Genomic DNA, 19,732 nt, shown 5'->3' with positions numbered 1-19,732 from the left:
AATGCACCATATGCCTTCTTAACCACAGAGTCAACCTGCGTAGCAGCTTTGAGTGTCCTATGGACTTGGACCCCAAGATCCCTCTGATCCTTCACACTGCCAAGAGTCTTGCCATTAATGCTATATTCTGCCATCATATTTGACCTACCAAAATGAACCACCTCACACTTATCTGGGTTGAACTCCATCTGCCACTTCTCAGCCCAGTTTTGCATCCTATCAATATCCCACTGTAACGTCTGACAGCCCTCCACACTATCCACAACACCTCCAACCTTTGTATCATCAGCAAATTTATTAACCCATCCCTCCACTTCCTCATCCAGGTCATTTATAAAAATCACAAAGAGTAGGGGTCCCAGAACAGGTACCTTATCAAATGCCTTGCTGAAATCCATATACACTACATCTACAGCTCTACCTTCATCAATGTGTTTAGTCACATACTCAAAAAATTCAATCAGGCTCATAAGGCACAACCTGCCTTTCACAAAGCCATGCTGACTATTCCTAATCATATTATGCCTCTCCAAATGTTCATAAATCCTTCCTGTTTCTTTCTTCTCCATCAACTTACAACCACTGAAATAAGACCCACTGGTCTATAATTTCCTGGGCCATCCCTACTCCCTTTCCTGAATAAGGGAACAACATCCGCAAACCTCCAATCCTCCGGAACCTCTCCAGTCCCCATTGATGATGCAAAGATCATCGCCAGAGGCTCAGCAATCTCCTCCCTCACCTCCCACTGTAGCCTGGGGTACATCTCATCCGGTCCTGGTGACTCATCCAACTTGATGCTTTCCAAAAGCTCCAGCACATCCTCTTTCTTAATATCTACATACTCAGGCTTTTCAGTCCGCTGTAAGTTTCCCTCTCCTGAATTTGTAAATCAGGTCCTCGGTCTTGCTGACATTGAATAAGAGATTGTTGTTATGACACCTCTCAGCCTGATTTTCAATCTCCCTCCTACAGGCTGATTCATCACCACCTTTGATATGACCCATGTCAATGGGGTCATCAGCAAACCTAAATATGGCATTGAAGCTGTGCTTAGCCATACAGTCATAAGTGTAAAGCAAGTAGATTGGGGGCTAAGCTCACAGCCTTGTGGTGCACCTGTGCTTATGGAGATCATGGAGGAGATGTTGTTGCTAATCCTAACTGACTAGGGTCTGCATGTGAGGAAATCCAGGGTCCAATTGCGCAAGGTGGTATTGAGGCCAGTGTCTTGATGCCTATTGATTAGTTTTGAAATGATGATGATATTGAAAGCTGAGCTGTAGACAATAAAGAACATCCTGATATATGCACCTTTGCTGGTCAGATGTTCCAGGGTTGAGTGAAGAGCCAATGAGATGGCATCTGCTGTGGACCTGTTGCTCCAGTCGGCAAATTGGAGCTGATACAAATCACTTCTCAGGCAGGAACCGATATGTTTCATCACAAATCTCTCAAAATACCTCATCACTGTGGATGTAAGTGCAATTGATAGTCATTAAGGCAAGTCACCATGCTCATCTTGGTCACTGGTATAATTGAATCCTGCTTCAAGCGGGTGGGTACCACATACTGCCGAAACGAGAGGTAATGATCTCAGTGAACACACCAGCCAGTTGGTCAGCACAGGTCTTTAGTACGTGTCCAGGTACCCTGTCCAGTCCAAATTCCTTTCATGGGTTCACCCTCCTGAAGGCAACCTGCATACCAGCTTCAGAGACTAAAATCACTGGATCTTCAGGGGATGTGGGAGTTTGCAATGCTTCCTCTATGCTCTGGTGGACAAACCGATCTTTGAAGGTATTTTGGATGTGAAGCTCTGCTGTCTCCCATGTCGCTTAATTTAACTTTATAAGAGGTGATAGCATTGAAGTTCTGCAACAGCTATTGAGCACTCCTCGTTGACTTAAGTTTGGTCCAGAATTTACGCTTTGTCCTTGGGATAGTTTTCTGGAAATTGTATCTAGACCTCTTGTAACTTTCTAGGTCTCTAGACTAACTTGAATGCCTTTGATCTGGCCCTCAGCAGATTTTGGATCTCATGGTTCAATTAGTTTCTAGAAGTTACAAGACATAACAATTATCATTTCCAATCTTATGTTTCCCGAATCCTTAGCAGTGCAACCTCAGCCACCTTATGTCACTTCCATCTATGTATCACCTCCTAGTTTCTGATATCATTCCCATTTCCTTCTGCCTCCCCCATCTGCCTATCACCCTCCCTCTCCTGGGTCCACTTATCACCTTCATGTTCTTGCTCTCCTCCCTTTCTGCACCCTTTCATGCAGATGACAGGTTCAAACCCAAAATGTCCATATTCCTCCATAGATGCTGCCCAACCTTCTGAGTTCCTCCATCTCCTTTTTGATTTGCCTTAGATTCCCAATACCTGCAATGTCTTGAGCCTTGAACTTATTGAAGTACTTTCGGATTGTAGCCATTGGTCTGAAGTTGGACACACAGGAGAAAATATATACACAGCAAGATCCCATGGGTAATAAGATCACCAAACAGGTAACAATATTTTAACTAGTGACTGGTCACAGTTGAAAAGTAAGTTTTTAAATACCGAGATAAGGTTGTTTTTTGGCTTTGAAGTCTATGAATCTTAAGAACTTTCTTATAGGGCGGAGAACAGAGATGGCTTGAGTAACTGTAAAATGGAGTTTTGAAGCCCGCCATAGGTCAGGGTCAACCATGGATGTTGCATCCTAGCTGCCTTAGACAAGCTGGCATGCAAGTCGGGGCAGTACGATATGGAGATCAAGCTGTTGCCCATAAGCAGGCTCCCCATCTCCAGGCAGCTGATGAATCTAAAAGATTGACAGAGACCAATACAGTTTGGCACCAGTGGCATTATAGGAGTTGCCAGTTAGCATTGAACTTAACCTAGAACTACTTTAGTGTCTCCAGTCCCAGACTGTTCCTCAGGTTTTACTCCCAAAGCTTTTCCCTTGAGAGGGTATCGCTGCAAGGCACAGGAGGTTTGAGATAAGAGATTTCCCTCTCCTAGATGAGCTGTCAACCACGGCTGATGAGCCCCATCTGTCTGAAGTGACTGGTTTCAAGGAGCCAGTAACCTGCCTTTGCCCTTTCTCCTGTCAGTAGAAATAGTTCTGCCTGGCTTAGTAGTTAAGCCACATGTGAAGAATCCAAAATGGAAGTAGATAAACAGTAATGGAAAACTGGGTGCAAATGGGAATACAGAAATAATCAAAGCATTCACGAATGGTTTGGCAAGCTATCTCTCACTCCCAATTAGCAATTTCACTCTGTCTGCCACAATAGGCAATGGCTATTCATTTCAATTCAACTTCCAATTCCCATTCTGACATGTCTGTCCATGGCCTCATCTAGTTGCCTTGACGAGTTCAAACTCAGACTGGAGGAGCAACACTTCATATTCTGTATAGATAGCCTGCAACCAGATAGCATGAACAATAATGTCATTTCTCCCCCTTTCCCCCTTCTCTCTTTTTCCATTCCCCATTCTGGTTACCATCTCACTCCTTCTCCTTACCCACCCATCACCTCCCTCTGGTTTCCTTCCCTTTCTTCCATGGTCCACTCTACTGTCCTATTCATTTCCTTCTTCTTCAGCCCTTTACCTCTTTCACCTATCACCTCCCACTTCTCACTTCATCCCCCTCCTCCACCCACCCAATTTCTCCCTCACCTGGTCTCACATATTACCTACCAGCTTGTACTTCTCTCCCTCCTCCCACCTTCTTCCCCCTGTGTCCCCTCCTCTTTCCCTTTCTCCTATGATCCACTTCCCTCTCCAATCAGATTCCTTCTTCTTCAGCCCTTGACCTTTCCCATCCACCTGGCTTCACGAGTCCCCTTCCAGCTACTATCCACGACATCTTCAAGGAGCGGTGCTTTGGGAAGGCGGCGTCCATCATTCAGGATCCCTACCACCTAAGACATGACCACTTCACACTGTTACCATTGGAAAGGAGTACTAAAGCCTAACGGCACTTACTCAGTGATTCAGGAAAACTTCTTCCCCTCTGCTATCTGATTTCTAAATGGACATTGAACCCATCAACACTACCTCACTATTTTTTAAAATTTCTGTTATTTTAAAGACATCCGTTAGTCTTGCGAGACCATGGATCTGCGCCTGGAAAATCTTCACTCTCCAGGGCGCAGGCCTGGGCAAGGTTGTATGGAAGACCAGCAGTTGCCCATGCTGCAATTCTCCTGTCTCCACGACACTAATGTTGTCTGATGGAAGGGCATTAGGACCCATACAGCTTGGCACCAGTGTCGTCGCAGAGCAATGTGTGATTAAGTGCCTTGCTCAAGGACACAACATGCAGCCTCGGCTGGGGCTCGAACTCACGACCTTCAGGTCGCTAGTCCAATGCATTAACCACTTGGCCACGTGCCCACACTGTTATTTTACACCACTTATTTTGACTTAGTTATTTTATAGACATATACATAATTAATGTAGCTCAGTTTTTTCTCTATTTTTTATCATATATTTCACTGCACTGCTGCTGTAAAGCTAGCAAATTTCATGACAGATGCCAATGAAATTAAATCTGATTCCGATTCTGACTTACTGAGTTCCTCCAGCATTTTCTGTGCATTGCTCAGGATTTCCCACATCAGCAAAATCTCTTGCGTTTGCTTCTTGAACTTAATTTGTATTTTTATGTATTTGAGAGGCAGAAATTATTCATGAGATTGAGGAAAACACAATTTTTATCTGTCTTGTATCGGCAGCTAAGGGCTTATCTGATGCTGTGGGCAGTGTATCAGTCCCTCAGTACTGGACTCACGTGTGACTCTAGATTTGGACCAATATAGCTCAATTCTCAGGTAAGCTGGGAGCTTGGTAGCAAGGAGTTGCTCAGCTTGGATTCTCTTCCCAGTATAACTGAAGTGCTTTCACATTGAGGTGGAAGAGAAAATGGAAAAAGAAATTACTAAGGAACTATCAGCAGCAATTAATTCTAAACTCTAACAGAAAGCACTATTCCGTCAGATACATTTTGAGTATTATTTGAACCAGAAATGTATTCAGTCTTACACAAGCCATGCCTGCAAGCTGGAAATTACCACAAAACGTAAACAGACTTACTGTGCAGGCCTTATTTGGTTTTATTAATCACTGGCAGAAATTTGTGAATTACCTTCTCATCAGACTGGAGCCTTTATTAAAATGTTCTGGTTCAAAAGGTTGCTTTACTTTGGACGATAGTGCTTGCTTTGTGAAAACATCACAAGTCCAAAATCCTGCTAGCCCCATCTCCTTTAGGTTGACAATCTCAGGCAGTTTTATGCTGGTGGAGATGCAATCTCTTAACTAATTAATTAAAGATATAGCACGGTAAAATCTCCTTCCAACCTGAGGAGCCCTCACCACTCACTTACATCCATGTGACCAACTAACCTATTAGCCTGTAATTCTTTGGAATGTAGTAGGAAGACAAAGCACCCAGAGGAAACCCACGTGGTCCCAGTCACTGGTGCTGGAACAGCATTATGCCAGCCACTGTGTTACCATGCCACCTTATCTGTATCTTTCATTATTATAATTTATAATATTGCATCAGTTATTATTAGTATTATTAGCCTATAAAGAGAGATTGATTCACCTTGGACTCTCCTCACTAGAATTCAGAAGAATGAGAAGGGATCTTACAGAAAGATAAAATTATGAAAGTGATAGGTAAGAAAGAGGCAAGTAGGTGAGACTAGACCTAGGGGACATAGCCTCAAGATTCAGGGGAGTTATTTAAGATGGAGATGAGGAGAAACTGCTTTTCTCAGAGAGTAGTGAATCTGTGGAATGCTGTCTCTGCCCAGCAAAGCAGTAGAAGTACTTTATTAAACGTCGGCGGGAGGAGAGAGAGCAGCACGCCACGCGTGCGCAGCCCTCCGGTGAAAAATGATATTGTATCCTTTAAATAGGGGTTGTGGACAATTCTGATTTGATGGAGATGGACGTGAAAGCACAGAGGAACATCTAGGGAAATTTCTGAAACGCTTGTTCACTGCTGTCGTTACTGCGCGGTCGGGAATCTTTCAAAATCCCTGGCTTTGCTTGCTGTTGGCGACCAAGATTGAGATTGAATCGTTCGGACAGAGATGGCGCTCAGTACTCGGTGTCGGAGAGCTGATCAGAGCTCAAAGTTTTCGGATGACTCAGAGACGGATTGTGGTCGGGCATGGCAGGGAGAGTTTTTCTTCCTTCTCCCTTCTGCGTGAGATGTGGGACATTTGAGAGACTTTGAACTTTTTACTGTATTCATGGACTTCTTCATCAAGTTATGGTATTGTTGCACTGTTGTAACTATGTGTAATAATTATGTGGTTTTGTCAGTTTTTTCAGTCTTGGTCTGGCCTGTGTTTTGTGATATCACACCAGAGGAAATATTGTATCATTTCTTAATGCATGCATTACTAAATGACAATAAAAGAGGGCTGTGTGTCTTCATAATCTAAAAATATATTTAAGACACAGTTAGATTCTTGCATAGCAGGAGAATTTGGGTTAAGAGGAAAAGGCAGATAGGTGGAGTTGAGTCCACAACCGGATCAGCCATGATGTTAATGAATGGGGGAGCAGGCGCAACAGGCCATATGTGTGACTCCTGTCCCTATTTCTTATTAACACAAAAGCTCCTGCAGAAACCTGAAATCCAGAGCAACACACAGAAACTGTGTTGGAGAAAATCAGTGGCTTAAAACATTGACTGTTTTATTTATTTCCATAGATGCCACCTGACCTGCTGCGTTCATCCAGCATTTGTGTGTGTTGCTGTTACTTCTTATATTCTAATAATAATGAATATATTGATAAATAATTAATAAAGTAAAATTATTAACATTGTTATCGTAATTATAAATCATAAAGCAAACATTATAAATAATAATTTATTATATTTGCTGATTATTTTTGATTTTCAAACCTCAAAACTACCCCCTTCAGCTACCCACTACACACACAGACTAGCAAATAACCAATGTACAAAAGAAGACAAACTGTAAAAATACAAAACTAATAATAACAGTAATCTACACAACAGTCAGATAAAGCTTCTAAGGATATACTTTCACCAATGAAAACAGGATTCAGCACGCCACACAAGCATATGCAATTCTGATAATAAGTACACACGACTAAACTTAAATGAGAACACAACCCAGAACAATGAAGAAATTGTCACTATTGAAGAAAAAGTTAACCAATGGAAGAGTGTGACCCTCCATGCAAGCCATCCCCCTGATCTGAGCAGACTGGGTGTCAACAAGGAAGCGTCAAACACCTTGCTCGGAGTTGGAGACCTCTTGCCAGAAACAGAGGGGGTCCTTGTGGCAATACAGGACCAGGTGGTTAAAACAAACAATTTCAAAATGAGGTTAGAGGCGATATCAGATGCACAGCAACTCTGGCAGGGTCTGCAAGACATTACTTCCTACAAAGCGAAATCCAATAGCATGAATGGCAGTGATGCTTCACTACCAGATGAACTCAATGCCTTCTATGCACGCTTTGAAAGGGAGAACATAACTACAGCTGTGAAGATCCCTGCTGCACCTGATGACCCTGTGATCTCTGTCTCAGAGGCCGATGTTAGACTGTCTTTAAAGAGAGTGAACCCTTGCAAGGCAGAAGGTGCTGATGGAGTACATGGTAAGGCTCTGAAAACCTGTGCCAACCAACTAGCGGGAGTATTCAAGGTTATTTTTAACCTCCCACTGCTCAGGGCAGAAGTTCCCACTTGCTTCAAAAAGGCAACAATTATACCAGAGCCAAAGAAGAATAATGTGGGCTGCCTTAATGACTATTACCCGGTAGCACTCACATTAACAGTGATGAAATGCTTTGAGAGGTTGGTTATGACTAGACTGAACTCCTGCCTCAGCAAGGACCTGAACTCATTGCAATTTGCCTATCGCTACAATAGCCCAATGGCAGGCGCACTCTCAGTGGCTGTCCACACAGCTTTAGACCACCTAGACAACACAAACACCTACGTCAGGATGCTGTTCATTGACTATAGCTCAGCATTTAATACCATCATTCCCACAATCCTCATTGAGAAGTTGCAGAATCTGGGCCTCTGTACCTCCCTCTGCAATTGGATCCTCGACTTCCTAATCAGAAGACCACAGTCTGTGTGGATTGGTGATAACATCTCCTCCTTGCTGATGATCAACACAGACACACCTCAGGGGTGTGTGCTTAGCCCACTGCTCTACTCTATGTACACACATGACTGTGTGGCTAGGCATAGCTCAAATATCATCTATAAGTTTGCTGATGATTCAACCATTGTTGGTAGAATCTCAGGTGGTGATGAGAGGGCGTACAGGAGTGAGATATGCCAACTAGTGGAATGGTGCCGCAGCAACAACCTGGCACTCAGTGTCAGTAAGACGAAAGAGCTGATTGTGGACTTCAGGAAGGTTAAGACAAAGGAACACATACCAATCATAGAGGGATCAGAAGTGGAGAGAGTGAGCAGTTTCAAGTCCCTGGGTGTGAAGATCTCTGAGGATCTAACCTGATCTCAACATATCGATGTAGTTATAAAGAAGGTAAGACAGCAGCTATACTTTACTAGGAGTTTGAAGAGATTTGGCATGTCAACAAATACACTCAAAAACTTCTATACTTGTACCGTGGAGAGCATTCTGACAGGTTGCCTCACTGTCTGGTATGGAGGGGCTACTGCACAGGACCAAGAGAAGCTGAAGAAGGTTGTAACTCTAGTCAGTTCCTTCTTGGGCACTAGCCTACAAAGTACCCAGGACATCTTTAGGGAGCGGTGTCTCAGAAAGGCAGCGTCCATTATTAAGGTCCTCCAGCACCCAGGGCATGCCCTTTTCTCACTGGTACCATCAAGTAGGAGGTACAGAAACCTGAAGGCACACACTCAGCGATTCAGGAACAGCTTCTTCCCCTCTGCCGTCTGATTTCTAAATGGACATTGAGACTTTGAATACTACCTCACTTTTTTAACAGACAGTATTTCTGTTCTTCCACATTTTTAAAAAATCTATTTAATATACACAATTGATTTACTTGTTTGGTTATTATTATGTTTTATTTTATTTATTATTATTATTTTCTCTCTCTCTGCTAGATTATGTATTGCATTGAACTGCTGCTGCTAAGTTAACAAATTTCACGTCAAATTTCACGTCAGATTTCATCTGGATGATAATGTGGTAAATTGGATCAGCAAGTTTGCTGATGATACAAAGATTGGAGGTGTAGTAGACAGAGAGGAAGGTTTTCAGAGCCCGCAGAGGGACTTGGATCAGCTGGAAAAATGGGCTGAAAAATGGCAGATGGAGTTTAATACTGACAAGTGTGAGGTATTGCACGTTGGAAGGACAAACCAACGTAGAACATACATTGTTAATGGTAAGGCACAGGGAGTGCAGTGGAACAGAGGGATCCGGGAATACAGATACAAAATTCCCTAAAAGTGTCGTCACAGGTAGATAGGGTCGTAAAGAGAGCTTTTGGTACATTGGCCTTTATTAATCGAAGTATTGAGTATAAGAGCTGGAATGTTATGATGAGGTTGTATAAGGCATTGGTGAGGCCAAATCTGGAGTATTGTGTTCAGTTTTGGTCACCAAATTCAAGGAAGGATATAAATAAGGTTGGAAGAGTGCAGAGAAGGTTTACAAGGATGTTGCCAGGACTTCAGAAACTCAGTTACAGAGAAAGGTTGAATAAGTTAGGACTTGATTCCCTGGAGCATAGAAGAATAAGGGGAGATTTGATAGAGGTATATAAAATTATGATGGGTATAGATAGAGTGAATGCAAGCAGGTTTTTTCCACTGAGGCAAGGGGAGAAAAAAACCAGAGGACGTGGGTTAAGGGTGAGGGGGGAAAAGTTTAAAGGGAACATTGGGGGGGCTTCTTCACACAGAGAGTGGTGGGAGTATGGAATGAGCTGCCAGATGAGGTGGTAAATGCAGGTTCTTTTTTAACATTTAAGAATAAATTGGACAGATACATAGATGGGAGGTGTATGGAGGGATATGGTCCGTGTGCAGGTCAGTGGGACTAGGCAGAAAATGGTTCGGCACAGCCAAGAAGGGCCAAAGGGCCTGTTTCTGTGCTGTAGTTTCTATGGTTTCTATGGTCACATGCCGGTGATAATAAACCTGATTCTGATTCCAAAAAAAATTTCACAACAGTCAGATAAAACTTCTAAAGATATATTTTCATTATCAGAAAACAGGTTTTTAGCATTCTACATAAGCATGTACAATTTTGATAAGAAGTACTAAACTTAATTGAAAGGAAAACCCAGAAAAATGAAGACATTATCAATATTGAAGAAAAAGTTAACCAACGGAAGAGTATGACAGTCCCTGGAGGACATCCCCATGAGCTGAGAAGGCTTGATGTTGACAGGGTAGCATCAAACACCTGGATCAGAATTGTAGACCTCTTTTCGGAAACCCAAACATTCTTTGTGACAATACAGGACCAGGTGGTTAACACAAAAAATATCAAAATAACATAATAAAAGACCAACAATTTCAAGATGATAAATGCAGAAAATCCCAAGAGAAACCAAAAACAATCCAAAATATTACAGGATAATGTATCTGGTTTAACTCAATCTGATTACTTACACAGACACAATCAACTGGCAAACATCATTCACCAAAATCTTGCCTAAAATACAATACTCGTAAAAGAAACCATATCTAACTACAACTGCAAGTCTGATCCAGTTTTAGAGCCAGAGTACTACAAATTTTATTATGACTAATCTGTTATTACAGATAGTTACCCCAAGAAATTGGTGGTAGCATAACGATGCATTAGCAATGGCCATAGGATTGACTTTGACAGCACAAAACTACTGTACTGCTCCAATGGCTTTTGGAATTGCCTGGTAAAGGAAGACATTGAAATAAAACTAGAGGATAAGAATTTTAACAAAGACGAAGGTCTCACTCTACATGCGAACTGAAATTTGATTGTAACCAACGTGGGACAGCTGATTGGATGAGGACTAACCAATCATGAGGGACGGACAATGGGGGTATAAATACCACCAGGCTAGACCTGCCCAGGCAACATCCCTGATAAAGGTGGCAAAGTTTGTCATCGAAACATCGGTAAAAATCGGTACCTGTACCTGGCTGGAAGCCCAAGAAGAAATTTTGCACCACTGAATTCTCAAAAAGTTTCCAGCAATTCAGAAATAAGTGTGCTTGGCTATGCCTGTACCTCAGGTTTGACCAACTTGAACTGAGAAAAAATAATTATGTAACAATAATAAGTAATAAATAAATAATGCCGAGAACGTGAGCTGTGGATTCCTGAAAGTGAATCCATAGGTTATGGAATCAGTTCAGTGTCAAGGTGAGTGAAGTTATCCCAACTGGTTCAGGAACCTGATAGTTGAAGGTAGTAATTGTTCCTGAACCTGATGATGTGGGAATTAAGGTTCCTGTGCCTCTTTCCCAATGGCAACTCCCCACTCTGGCCTCCTACTCCTTCTCCTCACCTGTCTATCACCTCCTTCTTCTCCTTCACCACTCTCCTCCTCTATCAGATTAGTTACCCTGCAACCCTTTACCTTTTCCATCCATCTGGCTTCACCTGTCATCTGCTAGCAAGTCCTACTTTCCCTTCCCCCAACTACTTATTCTGGCATCTTCCCTCTTCCTTTTCAGTCCTGAAGAAGAGCCTTGGCCTAAAACGTCAACTGTTTATTCATTTCCATAGATGCTGCCTGACCTGCTGAGTTGCTATCTGCAGAATCTCTTGTCTATTTATTTTAATTGTAACTTGCGGTGATTTGTTGTGTTTACACTGTAAAGAGAAGAGGGCCTGCGGTTATCAGCCACAGTTATGGAAGCTCCAGTAATATATGTTCTTGCCATCTATTCAATTGAACCACTCTTTAACTTTACATCACACTCTTTACCTGAACTTCCAAATGATTTCTTCTTTCTTGGCAGACATAGTAGTATTGATTGTCCATTGTTTCTGATGATGATGGAGCAACCTGTGTGGGAGAGTTTTTAAAGTGGAAAAGCTGTTGCACTGGGACAATTCCATGCTCTCAACCTTAGCAGTCTGGGTCCAGTGGTACAAACAAGCTTCGCAACTGGGAACCCCCTCGGTCGCAGTGGATGAACATGATGTCTTCTTTGCTCTCCACAATGCATTTGCCAAATTGCCTTCCTGACCGTTGGATCTCACTACAGGTCTTATCCGCTCAGCCCGCCAGAGCCAACTTCACCTGCTAGGATAGGCATGCCCCTGTCTCACCAGGATATGAAGCTTGCCGGCTACCCTCACCTGGTTTAGCCCACCTGTCAAAGTGTTATGTGGGTTGTGGCTGCTGTCTCATGCAAACGGGTGAGAGTTGACTATCTGGTGGGGATCAAAAGTAAGTAAACTGTCCCAGAATGTACATAACAAACCCCTTCACCAGAGGGGATATTTTGGTCACCCCATACACCCCTGGCTGACATAACCTCCCAATCTAGTTGCTCAGCTACAGATCAATTTGCGCACTTCTCTTGTGCTGCTGTGACAAGGGGAACAGTGCTGAGCACGCTGTGTGGTCTAATCAGACTTCTGCACAATTTGCTTGCTTTTTTCAGAGCTGTTCTTCTGAAATCTGCATGACTTGAGGGCAGATGAGATTGCCATGGAGATGGTACCGAGACAAGATGATATGATGTAAACGTCTGCCAGAGTGCGGAATGTCAGACAATTAGTGGTTCCTGTGCAGAAGTGACATCCTGAGGTTCACACACAGCAGACAGGCTTCTCTGTGTCTCATTAGAGAGAGAGGATGTCAACTCCCCAGGCACTTTAATGATGTCAACAAGACGTCGCATACAAAGGGTCCCTCAGACTGATAAAGATGATGGTGGGCATTTATCAATGAAAGGCATCTTAAGCATAGGAACTTAGGAAGAGAAGGCCTCAATCCCCTCCAGGCTGTTCTGTTTCCAAATAGATTGCAGCTGAATTATGCCATAGCCACAAAATTCGCAGTAATCGTCTGCGGGTTTGGATGCAATTTTTAAGAGAAGTTTGGATAAGTACGCAGATGGGAGGGGTATGGTGGGCCACTTTCGAGGTGTAGTTCAACAGGACTAGGTAGAATAAGAGTGCCGCATGGGCTAGATAGGCCAGCTTCTGTGCTGTAGTGCTCTATGTCTCTATGAATATTCACAGTCCTGTACCCAGGGTAGGGATTTCTAGATGGGCCAAAGATCCTTTTTATGTGCTGTAGTGCTCCGTGTCTCTATAACTTAGGAAACTGGATCTAGAGTTGGTGGTCTGGAGTCCAGGATTGGAATTGGATTGCGTTTATTATTCCCAATAAAAGCTTCATTTGTTTGTATGATGTAGACGATCATGGTCTTTCTATGACCATGACTGTTCTAGGCAAACTTTTCTACAGAAGTCGTTTTCCATTGCCTTCTTCTGGGCAGTGTCTTCACAAGACGGGTGGCCCCAGCCATTATTAATGCTCTTCAGAGATTGTCTCCCTCATCACATAACTAGGACTTGTGATATGCACCACCTGGTCCTCTGGCTTCACGTGAGCCTGATGGGGAGGAGGTGGGGGATAAGCAGGTGCTACACCTAGTCCAAGGGTGACCTACAGGCTGGCTAGTGAGGGAAGGAACACCTTACATCTCCTTTAGTGGAGACGTACAGGATCTCTACCCTGCCATCCATGTCTTCCATACCGTCCATTAACGGTTAATTCATTGCAGAGTGCATTAAGGTAGTACAAGGGAAAGCAATAACAGAGTGCAGACTAAAGTGTAACAGAGGATATGCAGACAATAAGATGCAAGATCATAATGAGGTATTTTGTATGGTGAAGAGTACATCTTATTGTATTAGGAAATCATTCAATAATCTAAAAACAACAGGGTAGAAGCTGCCCTTGAACCTAGTGGTACATGATTTCAGGCTTCTGTATCTTATCTCAGCTGTACTGCCCAATTTGTTGCAGGAGGCAGTTGTACACCTTAGATTCAGTAGGCTGGTCTCAAGAGGTATAGGAGGAGGTAACTGTAAGTGAGGCAGGTAGGGGGTCTAGAAGGCAGCACTGGAGAAGCCTCAGTCTTTGTATTTGTTCAACTATTAGGATGTGCATCACACTAATCAAATGACCTTGCCTGGTGTCTCAGGGCTAGGTGTGTCTGCAGCAGTGCCACCTCCACTGTCCCCGGCCCTCCTTCTCCACCACCAGTCCCACACCCCTCCTGTTGAGCCTCCACCATCACCATTCCCAAAATCCTTTGCTCCCGCCAAATTGTCAAACCCGCTCTCTGCTCTATGTTAACAGGTACAGTACTGTACAAAAGTCTTAGCCTTCAGCATAAGCATGCGCCTAAGGCTTTCATACAGAACTGAATATATTTACTGTAATTTATAGTTCTTTATTATTATCATTACGCATTGCAATGTACTGCTCCCACAAAGTAACATCTTTCATGACATGCCAGTGATATTAAATCTGATTTTGATTCTGCTCACTAGTTCTTGATTCCCCAACCCTGGGAAAAGACTGTGCACACTCCCCCGATCTAAATGCCTCATCATTTTATAAAATGGCCCCTCATTTTATAACATAGAGCACAGAACAATACAGTAAAAGATCAGACCATTTGGTCCACAATGTTGTGCCGAACCAGATAAAAAGAAAGTCTAAAACACTAATCCTTCCTGCCTACACCTTGTCCACATCTTCCTCACATCCATGTGCCTATCCAAATGTCTCTTAAAAGCCACTAATGTATTTGCCTCTATCACCATACCAGGCAGCGCATTCCAGGCATCCATGATGCTCTGAGTAAAAACTTACCCCTCACATCCCCCTTGAACCTACACCCTCTCACCTGCAGTGCATGCCCTCTGGTATTAGACATTTCAACTCTATGCGACTCATAATCTTGTAAACCTGTATCAAATTGCCCTCAGCCTCCGTCGCTCCAGAGGAAACAACCCAAGTTTATACAGCCTCTTGTGATGGTACATGTTGGGTTCCATGATGTGCTAGCTGTGTTCTCTTTAGAGCGAATGCAGTCTGTGCCTTTGGCTATTCCCTTTGGAGAGAAGGAGGATTAGAAGCAACTTGATGGGGGTGTATAAGATTATAAGAGGTATTAATAGATTGGACAGCCAGCACCTTTTTCTCATTGTGGCAATGGCAAAAAACCAGAGTGCATCTTTTAAGGTGAATGAAGAAAATGTTAGAGGAGATGACAAACATACAGTACTGTGTGTGTGTATACATAGTGGAAAAGTGTGTATAAGACCGGAGGAAATAGTGGAGGTACTTAATGAATACTTCACGCGCGCGGCCGCTCCGAATTGATAGTAGGATGGCGTGCACATTCCTGATTTGATGGAGACAGCCGTGAGAAGCACGGAGGATCACCTGGAGAAACTTCTGAAATGCCTGCTTCACTGCCGCTGCTACTGTGCGATCGAGAATCTCTGGAAGGGAAGGCCCCAAATCCTCAGCTTTGCCTATTGCCTGTTGCCGGGGCCGGGGCCGGGGCCGAAGCGCTTGGCAGAGATGGTGCTCGGTGTCGGAGAGCTCGTCGGAGGCTTGAAGTTTTTGGATGGACTCGGGGTCGGACTGTGGTTGGGTGCTTCCAGGATGCTGCATCAGCAAGCTTGCGGCACTGGAAGCTCATGGCAGGAAGAGTTTTCTTCCTTCAACCATCTGTGTGAGATGATGGGACTTTCGATAGACTTTGAGACTTTTATTACCGTGCCCATGGTCTGTTCTTTATCAAATTATGGTATTGCTTGCACAGTTGCAACAATATGTTATAATCATGTGGTTTTTGTGAGTTTTTTTTAAATCTTAGTTTGTCTTGTGTTTCTGTGATACCATTCTGGAGGAAAAAATTGTATCATTTCTTAATGCATGCATTAGTAAATGACAATAAAAGAATAATCTAATCTAATAATGTAATCTAATACTTTGCTTCAGTATTCACTACAGTAAAGGACTAAGAAGTTTGAGCATGTAGATATAAGGAAGAGGATGTGCTGGAGCTTTTGGAAAGCATCAAGTTGGATAAGTCACCGGGACCAGACAGGATGTACCCCAGGCTACTGTGGGAAGCAAGGGAGGAGATTGCTGAGCCTCTGGCGATGATCTTTTCATCATCAATGGGGATGGGAGAGGTTCCGGAGGATTGGAGGGACGCAGATGTTTTTCCCTTATTCAAGAAAAGGAGTAGGGATAGCCCAGGAAATTATAGGTCAGTGAGTCCTAATTCAGTGGTTGGTAAGTTGATGGAGAAGATCCTGAGAGGCAGGATTTATGAATATTTGGAGAGGCATAATGTGATCAGGAATAGTCAGCATGGCTTTGTCAAAGGCAGATCGTGCCTTACGAGCCTGATTGAATTTTTTGAGGATGTGACAAAGCACATTGATGAAGGTAGAGCCGTAGGTCTAGTGTTTATGGATTACAGCAAGGCATTTGATAAGGTACCCCATGCAAGGCTTATTGAGAAAGTAAGGAGGCATGGGATCCAAGGGGACATTACTTTGTGGATCCAGAACTGGCTTACCCACAAAAGGCAAAGAGTGGTTGTAGTCAGGTCATATTCTGCATGGAGGTCAGTCACCAGTGGAGTGCCTCAGGGATCTGTTCTGGGACCCTTACTCTTTGTGATTTTTATAAATGACCTGGATGAGGAAGTGGAGGGATGGGTTAGTAAATTTGCTGATGACACAAAGGTTGGGGGTGTTGTGAATAGTGTGGAGGGCTGTCAGACGGGACATCGATAGGATGCAAAACTGGGCTGAGAAGTGGCAGATGGAGTTCAACCCAGATAAGTGTGAGGTAGTTCATTTTGGTAGGTCAAATATGATGGCAGAATATAGCAGTAATAGGAAGACTCTCGGCAGTGTGGAGGATCAGAGGGATCTTGGGGTTTGAGTGCATAGGACACTCAAAGCTGCTACGCAGGTTGACTCTGTAGTTAAGAAGGCATACGGTGCATTGGCCTGCATCAATTGTGGGATTGAGCTTAAGAGCCGAGAGGTAATGTTGCAGCTATATAGAACCCTGGTGAGACCCCACTTGGAATACTGTGCTCAATTCTGTTCGCCTCACTACAGTAAGCACGTGGAAACCATAGAAAGGGTGCAGAGGAGATTTACAAGGATGTTTCCTGGATTGGGGAGCATGCATTATGAGAATAGGTTGAGTGAACTTGGCCTTTTCTCCTTGGAGCAACGGAGGATGAGAGGTGACCTGATAGAGGTGTACAAGATAATGAGAGGCATTGATCATGTGGATAGTCAGAGGCTGTTCCTCAGGGCTGAAATGGCTAGCACGACAGGGTATAGTTTTAAGGTGCTTGGATGTAGGTATAGAGGAGATGTCAGGGGCAAGTTTTTTACACAGAGAGTGGTGAGTTCGTGGAATAGGCTGCCGGCAGCATGGTGGAGGTGGAAACAATCGGGTCTTTTATGAGACTCCTGAATGGCTACATGGAGCTTAGAAAAATAGACGGCTATGGGTAGAGCCTAGGTAGTTCTAAAGTAGGGACATGTTCAGCACCGCTTTGTGGGCTGAAGAGCCTGTATTGTGCTGTAGTTTTTCTATGTTTATATATATATATATATATATATATGTGTACCTAAAACTTTTTCATAGTTGTGTAAGCATTATACACAGAGAGTGTTGAATGCTGGGAAAGTGAAAGGGTGAAAGGTGGCGTGGGTGGTAAGGAAGGCAAATGTAATGATTGTGTTTCTTTTGAGAGGACTAAAATATAAGATTAAGGATGTTATGCTGTGACTTCATAAGGCATTGGTCAGACTGCACTTGGAGTATTGTGAACAGTTTTGGGTCCCTTATCTGAGAAAAGCTGTACTGGCATAGGAGACGGTCCAGAGGAGGTTTGCGAGAATGAAAGGGTTAACATATGAAGAGCATTTGATGGCTCAGACCCTGTACTTGCTGGAGTTTAGTAGAATGGGGGGAGGGGGGTTCTCTTTGAAACCTATCAAATATTGAAGGCCGAGATAGAGTGGATGTGGATATTCTGTGGGTGTCTTGGACCAGAGAGCACAGTCTCAGAATTGAGGAATGTCGATTTAGAACAGAGGTGAGGAAACATTTATTTAGCCAGAGGGTGGTGAATCTGTGGAATTCACTGCCACAGACCATTGTGCAGGCCAAATCATTGAGTATATTTAAGGCAGAGGTTGATCGGTTCCTGATTGATCAGGGTGTTAAAGATTACAGGGAGAAGAGGAGAATAGGATTGAGAGGGATAATAAATCAGCTATTATAATCAGATAATAAATCAGCTATTTTGTGGAATAGCAGAGCAGGCTTGATGGACCAAATGGCCTAATTCTGCTCAAATGCCTTATGGTCTTAAGGTTTTATGGAACACACTACCAGGGATGTTGGTAGATACACCAGGGATATTTAATAGCCTTTTAGATAGGCACAGGGATGTTACAAAAATGGAGGGCTATGGACTGTATAATAGGGAAGGGTTAGGTTGATCACTGAGTGGGTTTACACAGGTTGGCACAACTTTGCAAGCCAATGTCACTGACTGTGCTCTACTGTTCCGTGTTCTGTGTTCAGATTAATCTAATAGCCGGTTATAGCCCTGCCACAATTGGCAAAGAAGAACACAGTGAACTAAATCTAAATTACTGTGATATCAATCATAGGGAAAAGGCTGGAATCTATCATTTGGAAAATAGCAGCAGGATACTTGGATAATAATGAGAGAGCTGGGCAGCATTAGCATTAATTTATAAAAGGAATATCCCTTTCAACTAAACTGTTGGGTTTTTTTGAGGTTATATTAAGGTGAATAGACAAGGAGGAGCCAGCTGGTGTGGTATATTTAGATCCACTGAAGTCTTTTCAAAATCAAGAGATTATTAAACAATCAGAAAAGATCTGAATAACAATTATATACCAATATGAAAGGATATTTAATTAATGGACATGAAGAGTTTCAACAAAGGGGTTGTTTATTGTGGATTGTGAACTCTAACTCATGTTTATGATGTGTTCTAACCTTCCGGTTGCTCCTTTCTTTTGTTGTTAGTTTGGAGGATTTTGAATTGGAGCAGATAATGAACACTGAGCTGAACTGAAATATGTTGTCACGACCACAAATTCGGCAGCATAGTAGATATGACAATTGTGCTCATGAATATGCACACATGTGACAGCTAATTATTATTTCATTGTGATGGTATTTAACTCCATTTTTTTCATTGTAATGCTTGCCGAGACTTGAGCAAAGCACAGCAACATTTCGCTGCCTGCTTGCATTCAGCTATGCCTGAGAAACTGGCCTATCGAATCAATTGACTCTGAAGACTAGCGGTATTCATTTTATATTTAGTTATTCCTTTCAGCCGCAGTGTTGCTTTTGTTTTCCATTTGAGCGTTTTAGTTAATGGCCCTGTTTGGCCTAGCATTTACTGTTTTCTTTTCCCTTTAACTCTGTTCGCATTAAAGTCTGTGAACTATTGACCTACTTCAATGCCTCTTGCTCCGCACTTGGGCTATATCCAAATGAAGTGACAGCAAGTCTCAACAAACCACTGCAACAAAAAGATGGAGTTAAATACTGTTGCAATGTAACAATAATTAGCTGACACATGCACATTCACGAGCGCAATTGCCGCATCTACTGCGCTGCCGAATCCGTGGTTGCGACACATCTCCTTTGAT

The sequence above is a fragment of the Mobula hypostoma genome, chromosome 6 (assembly GCF_963921235.1).
Source record: "Mobula hypostoma chromosome 6, sMobHyp1.1, whole genome shotgun sequence".
Classification (NCBI taxonomy): domain Eukaryota; kingdom Metazoa; phylum Chordata; class Chondrichthyes; order Myliobatiformes; family Myliobatidae; genus Mobula; species Mobula hypostoma.
Note: the sequence above shows the minus strand (reverse complement) of the source record.